The sequence below is a fragment of the Dipodomys spectabilis genome, unplaced genomic scaffold (genome assembly GCF_019054845.1).
Source record: "Dipodomys spectabilis isolate Male_0828 unplaced genomic scaffold, ASM1905484v1 ptg000200l, whole genome shotgun sequence".
NCBI classification, from domain to species: Eukaryota; Metazoa; Chordata; class Mammalia; order Rodentia; family Heteromyidae; genus Dipodomys; species Dipodomys spectabilis.
Window position 1 is genome coordinate 112,755 of NW_024870877.1, and position 23,364 is coordinate 136,118.

The window sequence follows — 23,364 nt, forward strand, 5'->3', positions numbered from 1 at the left end:
AAATTCTCAAAATTTGTTACTTGAAAATTATATAGGTATAAAGAAAAATGCTGCTATTGAACAAGTTAAGCCAAGGAGGTGGCGGGGAAGATGGCAGAGGAGAAGCTGGAGGCTAAACAAGCTCTCCCATAGAAAGCAGTTTTAGAGTTCCAGTGAACAGTCCTAAGCCAGAGAATCACACCAAGTGTGCCATCACAGGACAGAGAGTTAGGCCAGCTAAGGAAAATCAAGGCAAATAGAGAGATCTGAGCTCTTGCCAGCAGCCGCCACAGATGCGACCCAGTTTTTGCAGCCCCCAAGAAGGTGGATAACATGGCAGGAAATCCCAATTACCTCTCAGTCCTATCTCTTAACATTAACGGACTTAACTCTCCAATTAAGAGACACAGACTGTCTAATTGGATGAAAAAACAAGATCCTTCTATCTGCTGCCTTCAGGAGTCACATCTCCTGCCCATAAAAACAAACACATTTTCAATGTTAAAGGCTGGAGCAATATCTACCATGCAAACGGCCCCCATAAACAGGAGGGAGTTGCAATCCTAATATCAGATGAATTTGACTTCAAATTAAAATTCGTGAGAAGAGATAAAGAAGGTCGCTACATACTAATTAACGGATCTCTCCTTCAGGAGAATACAATTCTAAATATCTATTCGCCAAACAATGGAGCACTCAAATTTATCCAAGAAACACTACTTTCCCTCAAATCCCACATAGATGCAAAGACATTAATTGTTGGAGATTTTAACACACCACTCTCCCCACTAGATAGATCAACTCGGCAAAAACTCAACAGAGAAACCGCAGATTTAAACAGCTGCATAGATCAACTAGATTTTACAGGCATCTATCGAACATTTCACCCAGCAGCATCAGAATACACGTTTTTCTCAGTAGCACATGGAACATTTTCTAAAACAGACCACATTTTAGGCCACAAAGCAAAATTGTCTAAATTCAGAAACATTGAAGTTATATCTTGCATTCTCTCAGACCACAAGGGAATAAAATTAGAACTCAACACCAAAAGCCACCAAAGAAAGTGTGGTAACACATGGAGACTGAACAACACACTGCTGAATCACTAGTGGGTCATTGAGATTAGAAAGGGAATTCAAATGTTCATGCTATTCAACAAAAATGAGCACACAAATTACCAGCTCCTCTGGGACACAGCCAAGGCAGTACTCAGAGGCAAGTTTATAGCTCTAAGCTCCTATATCAACAAATAGGAGAGATCTGAAACCAACAATTTAATGACACATCTAAACCTCCTTGAAAAAGAGCAGCAAGATAAGGCCCAATACAATAGACAGAGAGAAATAATTAAAATTAAATCAGAATTAAATGAATTAGAATCCAAAACAACTACAGAAACAATCAACAAAACAAAGAGATGGTTCTTCAAGAAAATTAAAAAAATTGACAGACTCTTAGCAAATCTCAGGAGAAAAAGAAGAGATCACACCCAAGTAAATAAACTCAGAGATGAGAATGGAAACATCACCTTAAGAAACAACCAAGATTCAGAACATTATAAGGGAATACTTCTCAAAACTTTATGCTAATAAGTTTGAGAACTTGGCAGAAATGCACCTTATCCTAGCAAATATTGACATGCCAAAACTAAACCAAGATGAGTTAAACCATCTTAACAGGCCCATATCAAGCATTGAAATACAAAGAGCAATAAGAGATCTCCCAGCTAAGAAAGTCCAAGACCAGATGGTTTTACAGCGGAATTTTACAAGGCCTTCAAAGCAGAGCTCACACCAATACTCCTCCAACTCTTCAATGAAATTGAAAGAGAAAGTTCCCTACCGAAAACATTCTATGAAGCCATCATAACCCTCATCCCAAAATCAGGCAGGGACTCATCAAAGAAAGAGAACTATAGACCCATTTCTTTGATGAACATTGATGCAAAACTTCTCAACAAAATTTTGGCCAATCTACTTCAACAATTCACCCAAAAAATCATACAACACGATCAAACAGGATTGATTTCAGGGTGCAAACTGGTGCAATATATGCAAATCAATTAATATTATTCATCACATCAACAGGAGCAAGAATAAGAACCACATGGTTATTTAAATATATGAAGTAAAAGCATTCGACAAGATGCAACACCCCTTTATGATGAAGGTTCTGGAAAAATTAGGAATCCATGGAACATTCCTCAATACAATAAAGGCTGTTTATGACAAACCTACAGCCACCATTATAATTAATGGTGAAAAACTAAAGCCATTTCCTCTTAACTCAAGAACAAGACAAGGATGTCCACTCTCTCCACTTCTCTTCAATCTAGTATTAGAATGCCTAGCTACAGCAATAAGACAAGATGCGAACATAAAGGGGATCCAAATAGGGAAAGAAGAAATAAAACTCTCCCTCTTCGCAGATGACATGATCTTGTATTTAAAGAATCCCATATAATCCACTCCTAAATTACTCAAGCTGATTCAAAACTTTGGCAAAGTAGCAGGGTATAAAATTAACCCCCCAAAATCAATGTTTTTTTTGTATACCAACAATGAGAAAAGTGTGGTTGAACTTAGGAAAGGAACTCCATTTATAATAGCCCCACAAAAAATAAAATACCTAGGAATTAACTTACCCAAAGAAGTGAAGGACCTCTATGATGAAAACTTAAAAATCTTGAAAAAGGAAATCAACACAGAACTTTGAAAATGGCAAAACCTCCCATGCTCCTGGATTGGAAAGATTAACATCGTGAAAATGGCAATACTTCCCAAGGCTCTCTCCAAATTCAATGTGATATCTATCAAAATTCCAACCTCATTCCTCAAGGAAATAGAAGAGGCAATTCAAAAATTCATATGGAACAATAAAAGACCCTGAATAGCAAAAACGCTCCTCAACGGAAAGAACACTGCTGGAGGAATATCAATACCAAATTTCAAACTCTACTATAAAGCCATAGTAATCAAAACAGCTTGCTACTGGCATAAGAACAGACCTCAGGAACAATGGAATAGAATTGAAAACTCAGAAATGAACCTACAGACCTGTAGCCATCTAATCTTCGATAAGGGAGCTAAAATAATAGAATGGAAGAAAGACAGCCTCTTCAGTAAATGGTGCTGGTGAAATTGGTTAACTACTTGTAGAAAACTGAAGCTAGATCCTTATATATCACCCTGCACCAGAATCAACTCCAAATGTTCAAAGACCTCGGAGTCAATCAGACACTCTGTAAACATTACAGGATGGAATAGGAGAAACCCTAGGTCTCCTTGGAGCAGGCCGAAATTTTCTTAATAGAGACCAGGAAAAACAACAAATCAAAGAAAGGTTGGACAAATCGGATTTCATGAAGTTCCAGAGCATCTGCATGGCAAAGTACATAACTGGCAAGATCAATAGAAAGCCCACAGATTGGGAGAAGATCTTCACTAGCCATACAACGGACAAGGGTCTCATATCTAAAATATACTAGGAACTCAAAAAATTAAATCCCCCAACAACAAATCCTCAAAGAAACAACTGCCCAATAAATAAGTGGGCTAAAGACTTAAAGAGAAACTTCTCTGAAGAAGAAAGAAGGATGGCCAATAGACACATGAAGAAATGCTCAACCTCCCTAGCCACAAATCAAAACAACATTGAGATACCACCTCACTCCAGTTAGAATGGCAAAAATCAAGAACTCTAAAAACAACAGATGCTGGAGGGGATGTGGACAGAAGGGAACCTTACTTCATTGTTGGTGCGAGTGTAAACCTTTTCAACCACTTTGAAAAGCAGTATGGAGGTTTCTCAAAAGACTTCACATAGAGCTCCCCTAAGACCCAGCAATCCCACTTTGGGGCATTTACCCAAATGTTTACAAACAAGACCACACTAAAGCTACCAGCACAACTATGTTTATTGCAGCATTATTTACCATAGCTAAGATATGGAACCAACCCAGAAGCCCGTCAGTAGATGAATGGATCAAGAAAATGTGGTATATATACACAATGGAATTCTATGCCTCCATCAGAAAGAATGACATTGCCCCATTTGTTAGGAAATGGAAAGGCTTGGAAAAAATTATATTAAGTGAAGTAAGCCAAGCCCAAAGACACATAGGTCCCATGGTTTCCCTCATTTGCAATATCTAGTATATCTATGAGTCAAGCAGAAAAGGTCAGATAATATAATGTTAGGAAAATGAACCCTTAGATATGTATTTAAATTTTTTTTTCTTTCATGCATTTGTTTCTAACACATTTATAAGATTATTTCTTTGTTTCTTTGTATGTCCCTCCCCCACAATATAACCCCTGCTTTCACTATATTTGATGAATGTATAATTTGTGGAGGAGATGGGGAAAAACAAGTCATTTAAGGATACAGGTGGACCGGTTGCAACAATGAGAAGTACAAGTTGTCATGTCGAAAACGAACTTTACAATTTTTGTGTGGGCGGGGGGTGGGGGGGGAAGATTGGGTGGGGGGACGGGGGAGGCTGGGAAGGGATGTGAAGGGTAAACAAAGGAGGAGTCTGCAATGCTTGATAAGAAATGTACTCATTATCTTGTCCATGTAATTTTAACCCCTCTTTACAGTATGTTCACAAAAAATAAAAATAAAATAATTTAAAATAATTTAATCCTAAGAGATTGTGAATTGAGTAATAAATTGCTGCATGAAGTGTGTACACAATGGGGGATAAGGTCTAATAATCGACGATGGGTAAATATCTGAGGATGATCAGAACAGCAATTAATTCTCACCAAAAAGAAAGAGAAAAAATTGAAAAGACAAAAATAAAAAGGACCAAAAGATCAGAAGAGATAAAACACACACACACACACACACACACACACACACACACACACACACACACACACACACACACACACACATCGATAATAAAAATTATGAAAGGAAGAAAAGATTAATAGAAAACAATTTTTGAAAAAAATTAAAAATTAAGAAAAGGTACAAAGAAGAGTTCTTTGATTTTTTTGAGGGGGGTGGGGAAGGGGGTAGAATTGGAAGATCCTGCATCTCCCCCGTGTCCATAACCAATCTCTTGGTGGAGTCTCTGGTCTGCTTGTGGTGTTTGTTTTTTCTGTGGGTTGATTAGTTTCTTAAGTGAGTTTGAGCAGGCAGTAAAATGCTCTGCATTACCCAGGATTTTGTGATCCTCCTCCCATTCTACTTCAGTGGGAGGGAGATCTGCTTTGAGTATCATGAAAGAGGGAGATGGCTGTTTCCTCTAGTTTGGAGATGCTGTTTTTAGGCTAGGTTCTGGGTAAAGTTGAGGTCTTTCAGCAAACAGTAGCTTTTCCCTGAGGGAATAACTCCTGGGACACTCACAGAGCCCATCCTGGGGACATTCTCAGGTTTTTGATTACTGAATTTCAATTGATTGTCTATGCTGCTGTATGGAGGGGCAGCCTCTGGCTCAGTTTACCAAGAGAAGAAAGTCACTCCTCCAATGGTGAGGCTTCCTTGCCTGGGCTGGTTGACTTTCCTTTGGGGGGAACTGAGCCAGGCAGTTCAAGTCAGGTTCCTGTGACCTCCTAAATGACTCTTGTTTTCTTCCAAGGCCTGAGTTGGAGATAGCTGTTCAAATGGTCCTTTTTTAATATCAAAGATGGAGATCTCTGATGGTGGTGTCAGGGAGGGGTGGCCTTCCCTCCTCTGCTCCCTTAGAGTGAGGATGTCAGGCTTCTACCCACTCCAGAGTCTTTGGTCCTGGGCTGTGTCTGGCCTGCGATCTGCCTGATGAAGATATCTGCTCCTCCTCAGTTCTTACTGGTGTTGAGTAAAATCTGCTTGCCTGCCACATCTGGCATCTTTTCCCAAGACTCTCTGTGCTATAGGTATGGAGGCTATGGCCACCGCTGCTGCTGCCGCAGCCACCACAGTTGCGGCTACCAGCAAGTGCTCAGATTTGTCTCCTTGCTTTGATTTTCCCTCTCTGGCCACTCTCTGTACTCTGATGGAACATTTGGTGTGGTTCTCTAGCCTAGGACTGTTCACTTGATCACTAAAACTGCTTTGTATGCCAGAAATTGTTTAGCCTCCAGCTTCTCCTCCGCCATATTCATCTGAACATATTTTTTGCCTCTTATTGAAGTGTATCTGATATTTTCATGTAGGGTTCTCCAAATATAATATTAATTCATTCATTTCATTAGGACAATTTCGGTCGATTTATTATCCCTTATAATAATGAGAGCATGCTGTGTCAGACTCCTATCAATATGACAAAATACTTCATAAAATTAATTAAAAGGAGGAAAGTTTTATCTTGGCTTCTGATTTTATACATTTCAATTTACATTTCTTATCCTCATTGCTCAGGAACATGTGATGGCCTTTTTGTATTCATGGAAGCCAGGAAGTAAAGAAGAGGAGGAATGGGAGTGGGAAAGGGAGAAAAAGGATGAGAGGAAGAGGGAGAGGGAGAAGGAAAAGGAGAAGGAGAAGGAAAAGTAGGAAGAGGAAGAAAAGACGTTGATCTTAACATCCTCTTTGATTTCAAGTTCTGAGTGACCTAATCTCTTCAACTGTGCCCACTTGAAAGGGTTCACCTCTTTATGGCAATGTAGTGAAAGCTAATTATTAATCACAATCCTTTATGATTTCAGATTTAATTTCTAGTGTAGTGGGTAGATCTTTCTATAGAGTTGTGATAACTTCTGTTCCTAAATATCAGAGATGCTATTTGGCATAGCAGTGATTTGGTTATACCATTACTGGAGAGATGAATGAAATATTTTGAATGCAAATACATTTTATTTAGCAGATGCAGAAGCTTCAAGAGTTTTCATGTTGTGATCTTCAAAAATGACTATTTCATCTAACTCATAATGACATGAATTTTTCATAATTTTATAGCATTTCCATTCAAGTATTTATTATTTATAATGAGGTTCTTTCCTTCAAGTTGAAGGAAAAATAATCATTTATCTTAATTATTCTATAGAGTGTAGGTATAATATGAATTTCTTACCATTCAAAAATAACTTATATTCAAGTCTATAGGAATAATTGGATAAGTGATGGAATATCTTGCTTTAGTTATCTTATACTGAGATTGATTCAATTTGTAAAAATAACTGTTGACATAAAATAAATGAAATTCACTGTTTCTGTAAAAGGACTAGGTAATCAAATATCAGAAATATATGACCAGTAACTAAGATTTTTAAATAATCAAAAAATGTATGAAGCTACATTTTTGTGTCAAAAACTTTTAGGTTAAAAAGAAGAGAAAATCATGTGACCACATTAGATAATATTTAATTTAATGAAAAATTGCTTCATTCAGCCTGATAGAGCCTATTGCCTTTAGCTTACATGAGAAATTTGAATAATGATCCCTTTTTTGCTATTGAATAATAGAGTATTTCAATTTGTCCAAAGATTCTGTCATTTAAATCTTTGAGTGCATATTTTTTCAAAAAATTTGAAACTTTTTCACAGTACAGGTTCAGGTTTAATAACTAAATAAATATCTATGTTATTTGTTAAATTGATCCTCTAGCATTCAAATAATATGAAATTTATTGTATTCTTGGATATATGAAATCTGTGATACATATGGGTGTCTAAGCTTGTAATCCTTGCTACTCAGGAGGCTGGAGTTCAAAGCCAGCCTTGTCAAGAAAGTTTGTGAGACACATCTCAATTAATCACACACACATCACAACACCCACACACACCTGCACACACACACAGACACACACACAAAGCCAGAAATAGAATTGTGGCTCAAATGATAGAGCAATATCCTTGAGGGAAATAAAAACAACTAGGGGACAGGTCTTGAGTTAAAATCACAGGAACAACACACAAACACACACACAATATATGTCTAAATGCTTATTTTAGTTTGAAGAAATAAACAATATCAGGAACAGTAATATTTGTTACATATCTTGCAACATTTGTGAAGTTGTTTTTAGTACAATATGTCTTAAGATATAATATAGGTCATTAAAATTAATATCAATCTAGTTAATATTTATAATTACTCATAACACCTTAGAGTACAGCAATTCATATTTTTCTATAAACATAAAAAATATTCTGAGTAAAAGAAAGAAAAGAAGATTGGAAGAATAATAGAAAGAGAGAAAGGAAAAAAGAAAGAAAGAAGAAAAAGGCAAGAAAGGAAAGAAGAAGGAAAGAGAGAAAGAGAGAGAGGTAGGGATGTAGGGAAGGAAGGAGGAAGGACAGAAGAAAGGAAGGATGGAAAATAGGAAGGAAGGAAGGAAGGAGGGAATGAAGGAACAAAGGAAGGAAGGGTGGGAGAAAGGAAGGGACAAACAATTTAATTTATAAAATCTATTTAGCCCAACATAAACTTCATGTAATTAATCCTTTAGTAAGTTCAAGTTTGCAATTTTCACTTCTTTGTATGTTCTCTATGCATGAATGAAACCAACAAATGAAGGATCATATATAACCAGGTGAATATGTTTGCATCTGTAGTAATATGTATGCAAATCTTTTTCTCATTTTCTATACATCATCAAATAACTATTTGCATACCATTTACACTTAGTTATAAATATTCTAAAAACTGATTAAACCAAAGGATGTCAATATATTATATAATATGAATACAAGTATTTATATTGCTATTAATATTACAGTCTTCATGCTATATTAATTATAAAAATTTTATTATATATTTTATCAGAGAATTTAGCATCCTCTGATTTTGGTGTCTGTTTGAGTCCTACAAGCAAGCCATGATTTAAATCAAAGGAGATCTGTATTTGTTGGCTCAATCGAATATTTCTGAAAGCGATTAACTCATCAGAGCTTGTTCAAATACATCAGAAGGGCCGTAGATAGGCTGTACCACGTTTACATGATTACCTATGATGTGATTCAAGAGCCACTGAACAATCATACTTCACTTTGCCATCACTCTAATTATTCCCATTGCATGAAGGATCATTCACATAAGTCACATGATATAAACTTGTCCTTAAGTTATTATTTCTATGAAATAATATCCAAAGGATACACTACACTGAGTTAAAGAAAAAATTGCAAAGTGTATTGGACGTTGTAACTCCTTTCATATGCACATGTGGAAATTCTATTCCCCCGGCTGGTGACATTTGAATCAACCTTTCAGAGATGGCATTGCAATAATGATCCTGATAAAAGAAGCCCAATATAACTACTCTGCCATATGAATGTCCAGCAAATAGATTGTGAAGAACCAGAAAGTGGACCCCCAAAAGACAAGGAATTACTTTGAACAAGCATTTTTATAATCAATGCTTAAGCTTCTAGCATATGGGTAATAAAATTCTGTTGTTTTTAAGCCACTTACTTTGAAGTATTCTCTTATAACAGCCCAATTGCTGACAAAAGGCAAAGCAGTTTTGAGTTAATATCACAAATTATGATAAAAAAGACAGATGCATAGTAAAGGAGACCTATCTCAGCCATTCAGAGATTAGAAATGTGGAGAAATAACCTCATTTATGTAGGTTAAACATGGAAGAGAGAATGTGGTTAGCCCAAAGCCAAATGCCAAAAGCAGAGAAATTTAACAAAATACCATGAAGTTGAAACAAGTCTTAAAAGGGAGATCTGGGCTTAAAGGGAGTAGGGCACTTCTGTCCTAATGGAAATGGTGGACTAATACAGTCATATCACTCAATGTACATATGTGAGAATATAAGTAGGATACTTGAAGGGATAGGTGGTGTTGGGGTAAGGGAAGGAAGAAAAGTGGAAAGATTTCAATGTTCCAGATGTATTGTACATTGAAATGCACATATACTCTATTAAACACTGACATGATGAAGCGAAACCCCTTTGCACAACTTGATAAAGATTAAAACAAATTTGAAGTTTTAATATTAAGAGACAAAAATCATAAACGTTTAGAAATAAATAAGAGGATAGCATTGACATATTGTTATAGCTTGTGTTTCTTTCAATATACAAAAATTTATGTGTCAAGTCTGCTGCAAATGTAAATTTTATTTTGCCAATTCTTTTTGCAAATTGCTTAAAATATAGAGAACCAAATTCCACAACCCCTTCACTTCCAATAAAAAAAATCTTATAGACCTTTAGGTTTCTCAGTTGTTTCTAAATATCTTAAAGTGATGCATTGGAACCAATTTCATTCTACATTTAATTTTAATTTTTAAAACACTAAATTCTTCTAAAATCCTCTCACTCGGACATAGGTATGGATAGATAACTGACGTGGGCAGAATCAGAATTATTCAGAAGGCTGTAAATGGATGCTTATCTAATTTTCTCTCTTCTTAATCATAGAAAACAGACTGCCCTTGTTAGGAAAATGAGGGAGAATGGAAAAGAAATAGGCCGAACTCCATCATCAACAGGTGAGGACTGTTTATTGATGAACAGCGAGGGGCACAGCCCTTCCAGCAGGTTTGGAGGTTGTGTGAGAGAGCTGGGACAGGATCGGGTTTTTATAGGAAGTCTGAGCAAGGAGGTAGAGGTTAATGGAAAGCCCCTAGCTCAAGGAAGGTGTGGGCCCACAATGGGATGTTTACAGCTGAGTTAGGTGGATTGCCCTGCCTGCACTTCAAAGGAGTTCACATATACCTGGGTTTTGCCTGCAGTCTATATGGGCCTAGGATAGCAGGGTGGGGGTCAATCCTTCATATTCCATCTTCAGATACATAAAAGGATAGGGCCAAGAGGGGAGAGGCAAGTTCTTCATATAGGATCTTTGGATACATAAAAAGAACTGGGCTGATAGAGGATTAACATGGAGTTATGAGAACAAAGCAGATTCCAATCATTTTGAAACCTGGAGTATAAAAGGTGGAGTATAAAAGGGGGCCTTTTCTGGCTGCCTTCAGCTGGCATGGGGGTGTTGAGGAGTCACTGGGGCTGGGGTCTTCAGGTCCATGTGTGTGCTCGGTCCAAGGCAGTGTAAGCAAAGCCTCTGGTTGCCTGCAGTAATAGGATGGCCTTGACGTGGTCCCAGGTCTTGAGTCAGGGCTATTATCCTGTTAGAGAGAAACTTGAAAATGCTGAGATCAAGCAAAAGGCTGACTGGTTGATACGAGTTACATAGGAAAACACACCCAGGGCACAAACCAGAAAAGTTCCATTTGGATCATGAGCCCATAGCCAGTCAGAAACTAGGGCTGGATTGGAGTAGTTAAGGTAAAGGGCCTGGTGAGAGACTTTGATCATTTCCTATAAATAGCTGGTAACAAAGACAAGAATGTAAATTCTTGTCCAGTTAGAAGTTAGACAGATATGGACATTAGATGGACAAGCTTCTCAACTTGTTTCTATTGACCTCCTGGCTCTGGTTAATTTTGAAAGGACAGGCACAAAGTGGCTGATGTGACATCATCTCCTCTTATACTTTTCCGCCTTGTCCTGGAATCTAGCTGCTTGTGGCTAGGATATGGGCTTTGAACTCAAGGCCTGAGCACTTTCCCTGAGCACTTCTGCTCAAGGCTAGCATCCTACCACTTTGAGTCACAGGGCCACATTTAGTATTTGGATGGTTAATTTTTGAGCCAGCTTCCAGCCTGGTTCTTTGCTGGTTGTATAGGAATAGAGTCTCAGGGATTTTTTGCCTGGGCTGGCTTTGAACTGCAATTTTTGCCACAAAAACACTTTATAATTTCCAATCAAAGTAACAATGAGATCAGTGGGAACAAGTAAAGCTTATGTGCACCCTGTCAAAAATTGATCAACAAATACTTGCCAGAACTCTGCAATGACACAACTCAATAGCTAGGATGAGGGTTTGAGTATAGCTTGGCTGCCTGGGAAACCTTATAACCAAAGTGTGTAAGAGGCTCTCCTGGCCTATACATGTATTAATAGCATAACAACATAGCTGGCTTTTTCAGGTCAGGCTGGGTAAGGTTTATAGAGAGTGTCCCACAAGAGTCTAGTTTTTGTAAATCTAAAGGAGTCTTTTACCAAGAATCAGCTGTGTGTGATCGAGTCAGGCAGGAGTCCAGTATACCATGGAGGTGGTAGCATGCTTCAGGCAGGATCTTGGCTAGACTGCATCCCTCGGATGAATGGTTAATTACTTACAACATTATACACAGACTGGCTAAAGACACTTGACTTTAGATGGATATAGAGAATAACATGCTAGTTTTAATGTTAAATCACAGCCAATAATTACATACAAACTTTACTCATAAGCTGTCTTTTAAGGCATACTCATACCATCTCCTACATACTCAAACTTTCTGAGGACAGAAACAGATATGTGGAACAAACATTTTAAGACAATTCTTACCTCCTTACTGGTGTTTTTCATCACAGCTGGTTAGTAGATGAGCTGGGTCTCATTCCTTTTACTACTACACTTGATAAAAATGTTTTCTTTTAACAAACAGCACATTTGATAGGAAATATCTGTATCAAGAAATAAAAGAAGATAACTTTTTACACAGGTTTTATGTATTATAATAAGATTATGCTGAACATGTTCACACACTTATACTTAAACCAAAGTTTTAAGGTGCACTTAAGTTTTTAAAAAAATGAAAACCAACCATATGGGTTTTTTTTTAATTCCAGTGGCAAAGTGATATTGTTTTGCCCAATATGATAAAAACACGTGTCAATGTCAGAAAAGTAGGCAATACCAAACAATATGCAAGGCAAATTTTGACAAACAGAATTTCCACCCTTAAACAAACATTAATAACAAGAGGAGAAAATCTTTAAATCGATTTTGGTGATGAGGCATATTATATGATTTAAATATTTTAACCCCTAGAAGAGTCACCCCATTTATCGCCAGGGTTGATTCGGCTGCTCCGGCTGGCTAGGTGGGTGTCCCCTTCCTCCCTCACCGCTACATGTGTGTCCCTCCCGAAACTGTGCACTCGGTCGAGGAGGACGACCATCCCCAATAGAGGAGGATCGGTCTTAGGTCAAGGATATACGGGTAGCTGAGCTCCCCTGCTAGAACCTCCAAACAAGCTCTCAAGGAATTGATGGTAGCTTTTGTAAAAAAGCTCAAGGAAGGATGCCATTTAAAGCCTTATAACCTTATTTTTTACCAGGATATTCTTCTGCTTTGGTTTTTGAGACTGTCTACAAGAGCAAGAATTCCATGGGGAGCAAGGAGACACCATAAGACCTTTACTTACTGAGATTTCTGAGTGATTTGTTATGACTTGTACGGCATGTTGCAAGTCGATTCTGGCAAAAACTACCAATTTTAGGAGATAAGATGAGTGGAAAAAAAACTCTTAGAGACAAAGACATCTTCAACATATTCGGTTCCAAGCATTCCATCTAAGGAATATTCAACAATTAGTGAAACTTGTATTGGCTGTATCTATGTGTCTTTCTCCATGTGTGCATGTATACATGTGTATATGTATGTGTATATTTGTGTGTATAGTAACATACATGTGTACATATATAAGGGCATATACACACATATATGCAAATATAAATAAATATAAATATATAAATATATGTGTATATATATCAGCTGTTCAGTGATTTAATCTAGAGTTCCCAGCACATTGCCATTCTCACAAAGTGTACATGATAAACTGCTCTGAGGATCTGTGCTCATTTCCCCCATTACCTTGTTTTTCATCCCTGTGAACAACTTCAGCCTACTTTCCCTAGGATAGCTTTGTTTTGGTTACTGACTGATAATAAAAGAAAAACATTCTTTGTAAAAGAAAAAGAACTTTTAGGTCACAAATGGATGCCTATGAGATAAAATTATAATAGAAATAAAAGTGAAAAGGAATTCCTAGATCTGTTGTTTTGCCATTTAGAATGGCAAAGAATAATATCACGTTACTCTTATAACTTTTAAAGAGTGCAAGGGTAACTGATTGTCCCTATCATGTTCCCACAAAACCAGTGGATCCTGAAAGATAATAGTAGACCAGCAGAAATTCTAAATAGCAGACATGGAGCATGAAAGAGAAAGAGAGAAAATGAGAGAGAGAGAAAGAGAGAGAGAAATATCATAATACTGGAAGTGCATAACAGATAAACAAGAGCTGTATGAGAACCTTCATACTGCTATCTTTAGACTCTCCATGTACATTTGAAGGTATTTGATGTCTGATAATCCATCAATATAAAAATATAAATTAATTTTGATAAAAATTAAAGATTACTCAGAAGAAATTATAAATGCAAAAACAGTCTTCACAGAAGCAAACTCTCAGAGATATTTCATGACTTTGAAAAGGATGAAATGGCTGAAGTTAGTATAAATTTAGAAGTATGACAATTCACAAAAACATAAAAAGATATTCATGTATTTCATTATATAACCCAAAGCAGAAAGTAAATGTTGTTCAGATGATTTTTAAAAGAACAGTCTCTCCGGTTCTTGGAAGGTGGCTCAGTGTTAGAGTGCTTGCCTTGCATGCATGTGGCCCTTGGTTTGATTCCTCAGCACCATATAAGGAGAAAAAGACAGATGTGATGCTGTGGCTCAAGTGGTAGCACTCGACTTCAGCTTAGGGACGGCACCCAGGACCCAGAGTTCAAGCCCCACAACCAACAAAAACCAAACCAAAAAACTAAACAAAACACAGTCTCTCACTTTTGTGGCCTCAACTCTGTAAAACCACTGCTTCAGCTTAAGGCTAAGATTTTATGTGTGGACATTTATCAACACTCCTGATTCAGACTCTAATTGAGAAAATTTTTAATCAATATTTTGTTCTTAATTTTGATCGCTGTGAATTCACATGCACCTATAAAAAATGGTCATCCCAGTAACATTTTCAAAATACCTCGTAATGACGACTTAAAAAAGTTGTATTATATTGCAAAAAAGAAAACAATGCAAAAAATAAAGAAAACCAATAATTAAATATTAATGATTAATAAAATAAAAGCCAAATACCAGTATTTCCAATATTTGAAGTATACTACATATTAGATTTTACAATTTGCTCATATTCCTGTACATTTAAAACTGGCTAAGATTATGATGTTCAACAAGAATTTTATAAGCTATGAGTACCCTTTAAGTTTACACTGTAAGATAACTTTTTATGTCTCACTCATCACTGATACATGGCTTATAAAATCATTTGTTCCTTGCTAACATATAAAGAAGCCCTGAAGTAGCAACAGAAATTGTGTAGTTAAAGTCTTATCTCTTTGCTCTGTTTCTTTACACAAAGACTTTGCAACTTCTCATTAATAAATTTTCTATAAACTCTGAAATGTACATACTTAGTAATATATGTCAGCTACCATAAATCTTAAATACTTTATGGAAAAGTTTTATGACCTGACAGTCTTAATTTTGGCATATATAAACAGGTTCCCAAAATTAAACATATTTAAAACATTAAAACTTTTAACACACCTTAACACTTGCTGCAGTGTTCATTATGAGAGGTGCCCTGTATAGAATAATTGAATTCCTCCTCCTACACATCTCTTGAACAACAAACATCTGGACTCATTTTGTTTTTGTCATATCAATCTTGACTTTATTCTTAAATGTGTGCTTATGTAACAAATATCTGGTTCTAAAATTTCACAATTCTTTTGAACTTGCTTTTTGTTGAATTATCTAGTTTAAAAAAATCAATTTCACTTTATATATAAAAAATGTTCTGTGCTCAATTCGGCAGCACATACACTAAAATTGGAACAATACAGAGAAGATTAGCATGGCCCCTGCGCAAGGATGACACCCAAATTCATGAAGCGTTCCACAACAACAGATGCTGGAGGGCATGTGACCAGAAGGGAACCCTACTATATTCTTGTTGGTAGTGTAAACTTGTTCACGCACTTGGAAAGCAGTATGGATGTTCCTCAAAGGGTTACACATAGAGCTCCTCTATGACCCAGCAATCCCACTTTTGTGCATTCACCCAAATGATCACTAACAAGGCCATTCTAAAACTACCAGCACAACTATGTTTATTGCAACATTATTTACCATAGCTTAGATATGGAACCAACCCCGATGCCCCACAATAGATTAATGGATCAAGAAAACATTGTGTGTGTGTGTGTGTGTGTGTGTGTGTGTGTGTGTGTGTGTGTGTGTGTGTGTGTGTGTGTGTGTGATGGAATTCTATCATCCATCAGAAAGAATGACATTGCCCAATTTGTTAGAAAATGGAAAGACTTGGAAAAATTTATATTAACTGAAATAGGCCAAGTCCAAAGAAACAGAGGTCCCATGGTATCCCTTATTTGCAATAAGTTATATATGTCTGGGAAAAGCAGAAAAGGTCAAAAGCTATGTGCATATGACTAGATAAGGTGATGTTAAACTAAATGAACCCAAGCTAGGGACACAATTGTGTGTTTTTCCTTTCTTGCTGTTGTTTCTAATGCACTTATAATGTACGATGAGATTTTTTTTTTTTATTTGGTCGTCCCACACGGTATAACCCCTGTTTTCACTGTATTTGGTGTTGATGCACCTGCATCTTTTATATACACTTCTCTAATTTGGAGAGGGAAAGGGAAAAACCAAAATGCTCAAATAGAGATACTGTTTGACCCATTATAACAATGAGTTGCCCAAGACACTATGTTGAAATACTAACTTTACAATTTAGGCAGGGTGGGGGGGGGTGAAGTGTGTACTTGTGGAGGTGTAAGGGAGAGGTAGTTGGGGAAAAACAAAGGGGGAGGTAACAATGTTAGATAGGAAATATACTCATTACTTTGCTCATGTAACTGTAACCCCTCTGTACAGTATTTTTACAATAAAAAACGTTTAAAAATGATGGAAGAGTTTATTTCCATTATTTTAACCATATAATATCATTAAACAAGAAATTAATGCAAAATACTGACCTGAAGATATTTTGAATAAGTGTATGTGTGTGCGTGTGTATGCGCGTGTGTGCGTGTGCATTTGTGTGCGTGCGTGCATGTTGGCATGCCCAGAGTTTGAACTCAGAGCTTCAAGGATTTGCAAGACCTTTCCTCTCTAGCTTTGTGAGCTATTATATGAGCTACATCTCCATTCCTGGACCTTTGCTAGTTCATTTAAATTTTTGAAAAATAATATTTTGATTTTTTTTTTGCCTTAATTGGCTTCCAACTCCTATTCACAGATCCCATGCTCCTTTGTAGATATGCCGGGTAGACAAGATTACAGGTATGACAAACCAGTACAAGGCTTTAGGAATAATTTTAAGTGTAGAAGAAACTTTAGTTTAGGAGGGCCTGTTTTATTATTTCCTACTTTTAAAGCATTTTGGAGTGACTATATGTGAATTGTTTACGTTTTGGGATACTTAAAAGACAGTAAGTAATGGTATTTAAAAGTTTTAGTACTTTTTAAAAAGAATACTGGAACTGTGGGACAGAAAAATTTGGCTCTCTTTGGACCTCAATTTATAATCTCAGCACTGTGCATGATAACCCAAAGTCACCAACTCAGTCTGTGTTGAAGACAAAATGTGATAGAAAACAATTACCGTGGGCAATATTTTTTATGCTATTATTTATTGGACAATATGAATATTGAATTGAGAGTATAAGAGAATGGAGAGATTTTACCTACATTTTTGTATTGCTGAAAGGCTTTTGGAAACTTTGACTCATTTCCTTCCTCACTATATGTCTTTGGGCAATGCACTTAGTGCCTTGAATTACAATTTTTCTCAACACTAAAATGGTAATAACATTAGCATTACAGCAAATTTTTTAAAACCTAAGAGACATAAAACTTTTGAAATACTTAGCATAAACTTCTATGAATGAGCTTTCAGTTTACCCAGTAGTTTTTTTTTTTAATATTAAACAGAATGTGATATATATCACAGGAATCATTACATGTAGTGAGCAACCAGAAGTAATGTTATTTATTGACTATGCTGTGCTTCCAAGGAAACCAGCTGGATAACTTCTCATGCTGTAAATCAAAATGGTTATCTTATGTCTTGATAGTGTAAAACTATCAGTGACAGAATAATGAAGGAATGCTGTAGACTGGGGTGAAGTCCATATGATAATGTGCAAAACTCATAAAACGTAAAAGTAACTGAGCAGTATATTGAGTTTTACATCATTTAAGGTAAATTGCAAAGGCAGGGAAGACATAGAAGAATGAATTCTCCTTTTGATATCCTATCATACAAAGGTGCTTAGCAGGATGAACTCTTTCCTCATTCTTGTAGAGGCATCATCAGATGAGAGGAACTCTATTTTTGGGTTGCTTCCTTCAATTTATTCTTCAGTTTGAAACCTGAACTACATGAGACTGCAAGAAACCAAGGAGAATTAGACATGCAGGATTTGGAAAGAGCAATCAGCATAAAATAAATAAAATACAGAGAGCCTTGTAAAAGGTCTAAATAAATTGAGCTATATAGTCTCAAGCGTAAACAGAAAATGATTTAAGCAATATCATGTTATTGAAAATTGAAAATTGTGAGGAGTTGCTCAATTTTTTTCCTTTCTACTATATTGAATTAATTATTGATTTTGTATATAGAGATTAAAGATGAGATTAACAAGGAACTTGATTAAAAATCAACCAAAGTTCTGAATAGCCATATTTTGCAAAATGCCCTGAAAATCACCAGTGGGTTTACAAAGTTGTGTTTAATACCACTTCTATGCTGGATTAATGCTTTGTGAACAGAAGTCATTAGAGAAATGCAATTCAAAATTATTATGATACTACTTCATAACTATTATAACTCATCAAAAAAAATCAAAGGAACTTGGTGTGGTGGTAAAGGCTTGTAATTCCAAGCATTTGGAAGGTTGGAGTAAGAGGATTTGAGCCTAAGGCCAGTCTGGGTACTGCACATAATAAAAACCTGCCTTTTCAAAAAACTCAAAACGTAATTATGTTGGTGATAGTGTGGAGAAAAGGAAATTTTCTACACTCGTGGTTAAAATATCGGTTGTTATTCTCATTCTAGAAAGTAGTATGGAGTTTTCTAAAAAAATACAGAGTTGAAATATCATCTGACCCACCAATCATATGATTATTTCTCTCTGGGTAACTAGTAAATACATCTATAGTTCATTGTTATTCACATTATCCACAACAAGCAAGAAATAAATCAAAGTTATGTGTTCAACTACAGACTAATAAAGCAACTGTGGTGCATGCACAAATATATTTTTGTTTCATCCCTAAACTAGCAAGAGACTTCTCCCGTTAGCCACAACTTACAATGACCTGAAAGATGTATTCTAAATAAAGAAAAATGTTGTCTTCTGATCTTTGTCCAAACACACACACACACACACACACACACACACACACACACACGCACACACACACACACACACCAACCTAAAACAACAGAGAAATTTTTCAAAAAGTAAAGCAAACTGGAATTTCTGGGGCATTTATGTCACAATATAGATAATAGTAGATATACAGGATGACCAAGTATAGAGTTGTAATGTACAATATGAGGATGCAGCGGACAACACTGGCTTTACATAGGAATGAAGCTAATTAAGTAGGAGTTGTTCTTCCTTGTAGGGGTTGCTCTTTTAGTTGTTCTCCTTCAGTAATGGATGAGATTAACATAATTCTTTAAATATAACTGCCGGTTTGTAGAAATAATAACAAATAAGATAGCAATAATGTTGTATGCTCAACATAGAACAAAATGTCAAATTAAAATACATGAGATTATCTTTGATATAAACTAATTATTACAAATAAGGGAACCCATTGGACATATGTTTCTTTAAGTCTGGCTTACTTCAGTTAATGTGATTTTTTCCAATATCTTCCATTTCCTGACAAAGGGGTGGTATTATTCTTTCTGATGGAAGCATAGTATTCCATGTGTATATAGGTGTGTATGTGTGTGTGTGTATGTGTGTGTGTGTGTGTTACATTTTCGTGATCAATTCATCTACTGAGGTGCATCTGGGTTGATTCCATATCTTAGCTATGGTAAATAATACTGTGATAAACATAATTGTGCCTTGTTTGTGGTCACTGTGATAAATACCCAGAAGTGGGATTACTGGGTAATAGGGGAGGATTATTGTGTACATCAAGGATAATCTTAGTAGATGAGCAGAAGAGCTCAATTTTTAAGTACATATGACCATATAAGGTGATTCCAAGCGAAATGAACTCCAAGACATGTTATTTGTTGTTGTTCTTAATGTACTATGTGATTTCTTTTTAACCTTTTGTGTTTTCCCGACTTATCACTATATTTGATTTTGATACCCTGGGTTTTGTAAATATGTTGGTCTCAACTAGGGAAGTGAAAGTGAAAAAAATGGAGAGACAAAGGACAAAGGGGAAACCTATGCAAAAGTGATAATCACAAGACAATATATTGGAAATACTCTTGGGGGGGTTGGGAGGGAAGAGGGAGAAAAATGAAGGAAAGGGTAACAAGTTAGAAAAAAAGGAATTCATTACCTTACTTATGTAACTATAACCCCTTTGTACATTACCTTGACAATAAAATTTTAAATAATAAAATAACATACATGAGAGCAGAAATACAGGAGATGGAAGTGGGGGAAATACTGTATTATACAATGAAGAGTAGAACAGCTGTAGACAACAGGAATTTTACAGTAACATAGGAAGTAATAAGCTATCATACAGATTTTCATCCTCATGTCAGTCACTAAAAAGGGGAAAATGCAACAATCAGCAAACCAATAGAGATAAAATAGAAAACTAAACAATTAAGGTGGAGGGCTGGGAAGGTGGCTCAGTAGTAGAGCACTTGCCTTGCATGCCTGAGACCCTGGGTTCAATTCCTCAGCACCACATAAACAAAAAGAAAAAAGGTGGAAGTGGTGTTGTGGCTCAAGTGGTAGAGCGCTAGCCTTGAGCTGAAGAGCTGAGGGAAAGCGCCCAGGCCCAGAGTTCAGGCCCCACAGCCGGACGCCCCCCCAAAAAATATACAAAAAACAATGAACATGGAGAGATGACTTGGAACAATAACAAATGACACAACTAGGAAACAAATAACAAGCTGGTGAGTTTAAAAAATATTACCCATAATTCTATTAAATTTTTTTTACATCACAATTTGTTAGAAATATACTTCAAATCACAGTTTAATAGTATATCATTATAATAATAGGTTACTTATTATTGATTTCTTAATATTGAATGTTTAATGTATAATTTTAGTAGCTATAGAAAAGAAAAATGTGAAACTAATTTTAATGATATATTTCAGGAATTGTAAAATTGAGAAGCATTAAAATTTAAACAATACATCATTATTGTTTCATTTATGTAAATTGATGTGGTAATTCAAATTGTATTCTACACTTAGCACTCAACATCAAATTGGAAATTATTGCACATGAATTTGGTATTAGGTTGAAGGGTGCAGCCTTGTGGTAAAATTCACACCACACAGTACACGAAGGTATGACTCCTCTCATCTAGCTTAAATTGTGGAAATTTGATTTCTACACGCATGTTAAATTCCTGTCTAGGTGACATCTATACAATTATATAAATTATATACACGAGGAGTATTTCAGATGACACTTAAAAGTCATATTCATTAATTAAATTTTTATTATTTTGTACCAAATAAATATTTATAGAGAGATTGAATTTCTGAGTAGATGATGGTGTATTTGTGCCAGATAATACTTACTGAGGCTTATTTTATATTCCTGACATTGTTTATACAATTGGACTTAATTTTCCGTAAGGGGTTAAGTGTATTATATTGGATATATGAAAGTAAACTGAATGGTGATTCCATTAATCCTTTGCAATTTTTGTAATCCCAATATAAATTATCCATGTGTTTGAAGTAATGAAAACAACAACCGATATAAGCAACATGAATCAGTCTGTAGCAGACAAGTATTTTCACCTTTATTTTGATAGTTGTTCCTCTTTTACACTACAGAATATTCTTGGGAAAATGTGCTCCAGGCTGGCCACAATTGCAGAATATTATGGTTTAATCTATCAGTCCCATTGTTGGTAACACAGAAAATCTACTGATTCTTGTGGTTTTTATACCCTCCTACATTGCTGAAAGTTAGCATCACCTTTACTAACTTGAGGAAGGAAGCTATAGGGTCCTTTATATACAGGATCATTTCATTTGTGAAAAGGGATAGTTTTACTTCTTCCCTATTTGCATCCCCTTTATGGTTTTCTCTTGCCTATTGCTCTTGCTAGAAAGTACACTACTATATTGAAGAGTAGTAGAGAGAGTGGACATCCTTTTCTCATTCCTGTTTTTAACATATTCATGCCTCCATCTTTAGATATATACTTATTGTCATATCTTTGTCATACACATACACTAAAACTACCAGCACAACTATGTTTTTGCAGCATTATTATCATAGCTAAAATATGGAGCCAATCCAGATGCCCCTCAATAGATGAGTGGATCCAGAAAATGTGGTATATATACACAATGGAATTTCATGCTTCTATCAGAAAGAATGACAGAGCCAATTTCTTAACAAAATGGAAAGACTTGGAAAAATCATATTATGTGAAGGAAGCCAGACTCAAAGTAACATAGCATCCATGGTTTCCCTCATTTTCATTAATTAATGTATGCTTAGGATAGACCTGGCAGATAGGTTCACTTTTATTTTTTTCATTGTGAAAATACTGTATTGAGGGGTTAAAATTACATGGGCAAGATAATGATTACATTTCTTATCAAGCATTATAGCCTCCCTCTTGGTTTCCCCTTCCCATCCCTTCCCATCAGTCCCCCGTCCCCCACCATGTCCTCCTCCTCCCCCCAAGTGGTAATGTTTGTTTTTCCACATAACGACTTGTACATCTCATTGTTGCAATGGATCCACCTGTATCAAATGGCTATAATCAAGAACTCTAACAACAACAGATGCTGGAGGGGATGTGGACAGAATGGAACCTTACTGCATTGTTGGTGGGAGTGTAAATTTGTTCAACCATTTTGGAAAGCAGTATGGAGGTTCAAAAAACTCCACATAGAGCTCCCCTGTGACCCAGCAATCCCACTTTTGGGCATTTACCCAAATGATCACAAACAAGGCCGCAATAAAGCTACCAGCACGACTATGTTTATTGCAGCATTATTTTCCAGAGCTAAGATATGGAACGAACCATGATGTCCCTCAGTAGATGAATGGATGAAGAAAATGTGGTATATATACACAATGGAATTCTATGCCTCCATCAGAAAGGTTCACTTTTTAAACTATTAACAATCCCTTTTTTCTCTCCCTCTTCCTCTCTGATTCCATTTGTGTGTGTGGGTTTGTGTGTGTGTGTGTGTGTGTGTGTGTGTGTGTGTGTGTGTGCGTGCGTGTGTGTGCAGTAATGAAACTTGCCTTGGAGCCTCAAATTCTTGCTAGTTTTTTTTTTTTCACTCATGACTGACTGAGTCTGTACTATTTGAACCAATGTTTCATTCTGTCTTTGATTGAACA

The 23,364-nt window shown here is 36.2% G+C and overlaps 1 non-coding gene across 1 annotated transcript; it reads left to right on the forward strand.

Moving 5' to 3' along the window:
* The first annotated feature begins 15,592 nt into the window (after positions 1-15,592).
* LOC122121990 lies at positions 15,593-15,699 on the forward strand. The gene has a single exon (XR_006150080.1). It is a non-coding gene; the product is annotated as a U6 spliceosomal RNA (small nuclear RNA).
* Positions 15,700-23,364: the final 7,665 nt, after the last annotated feature.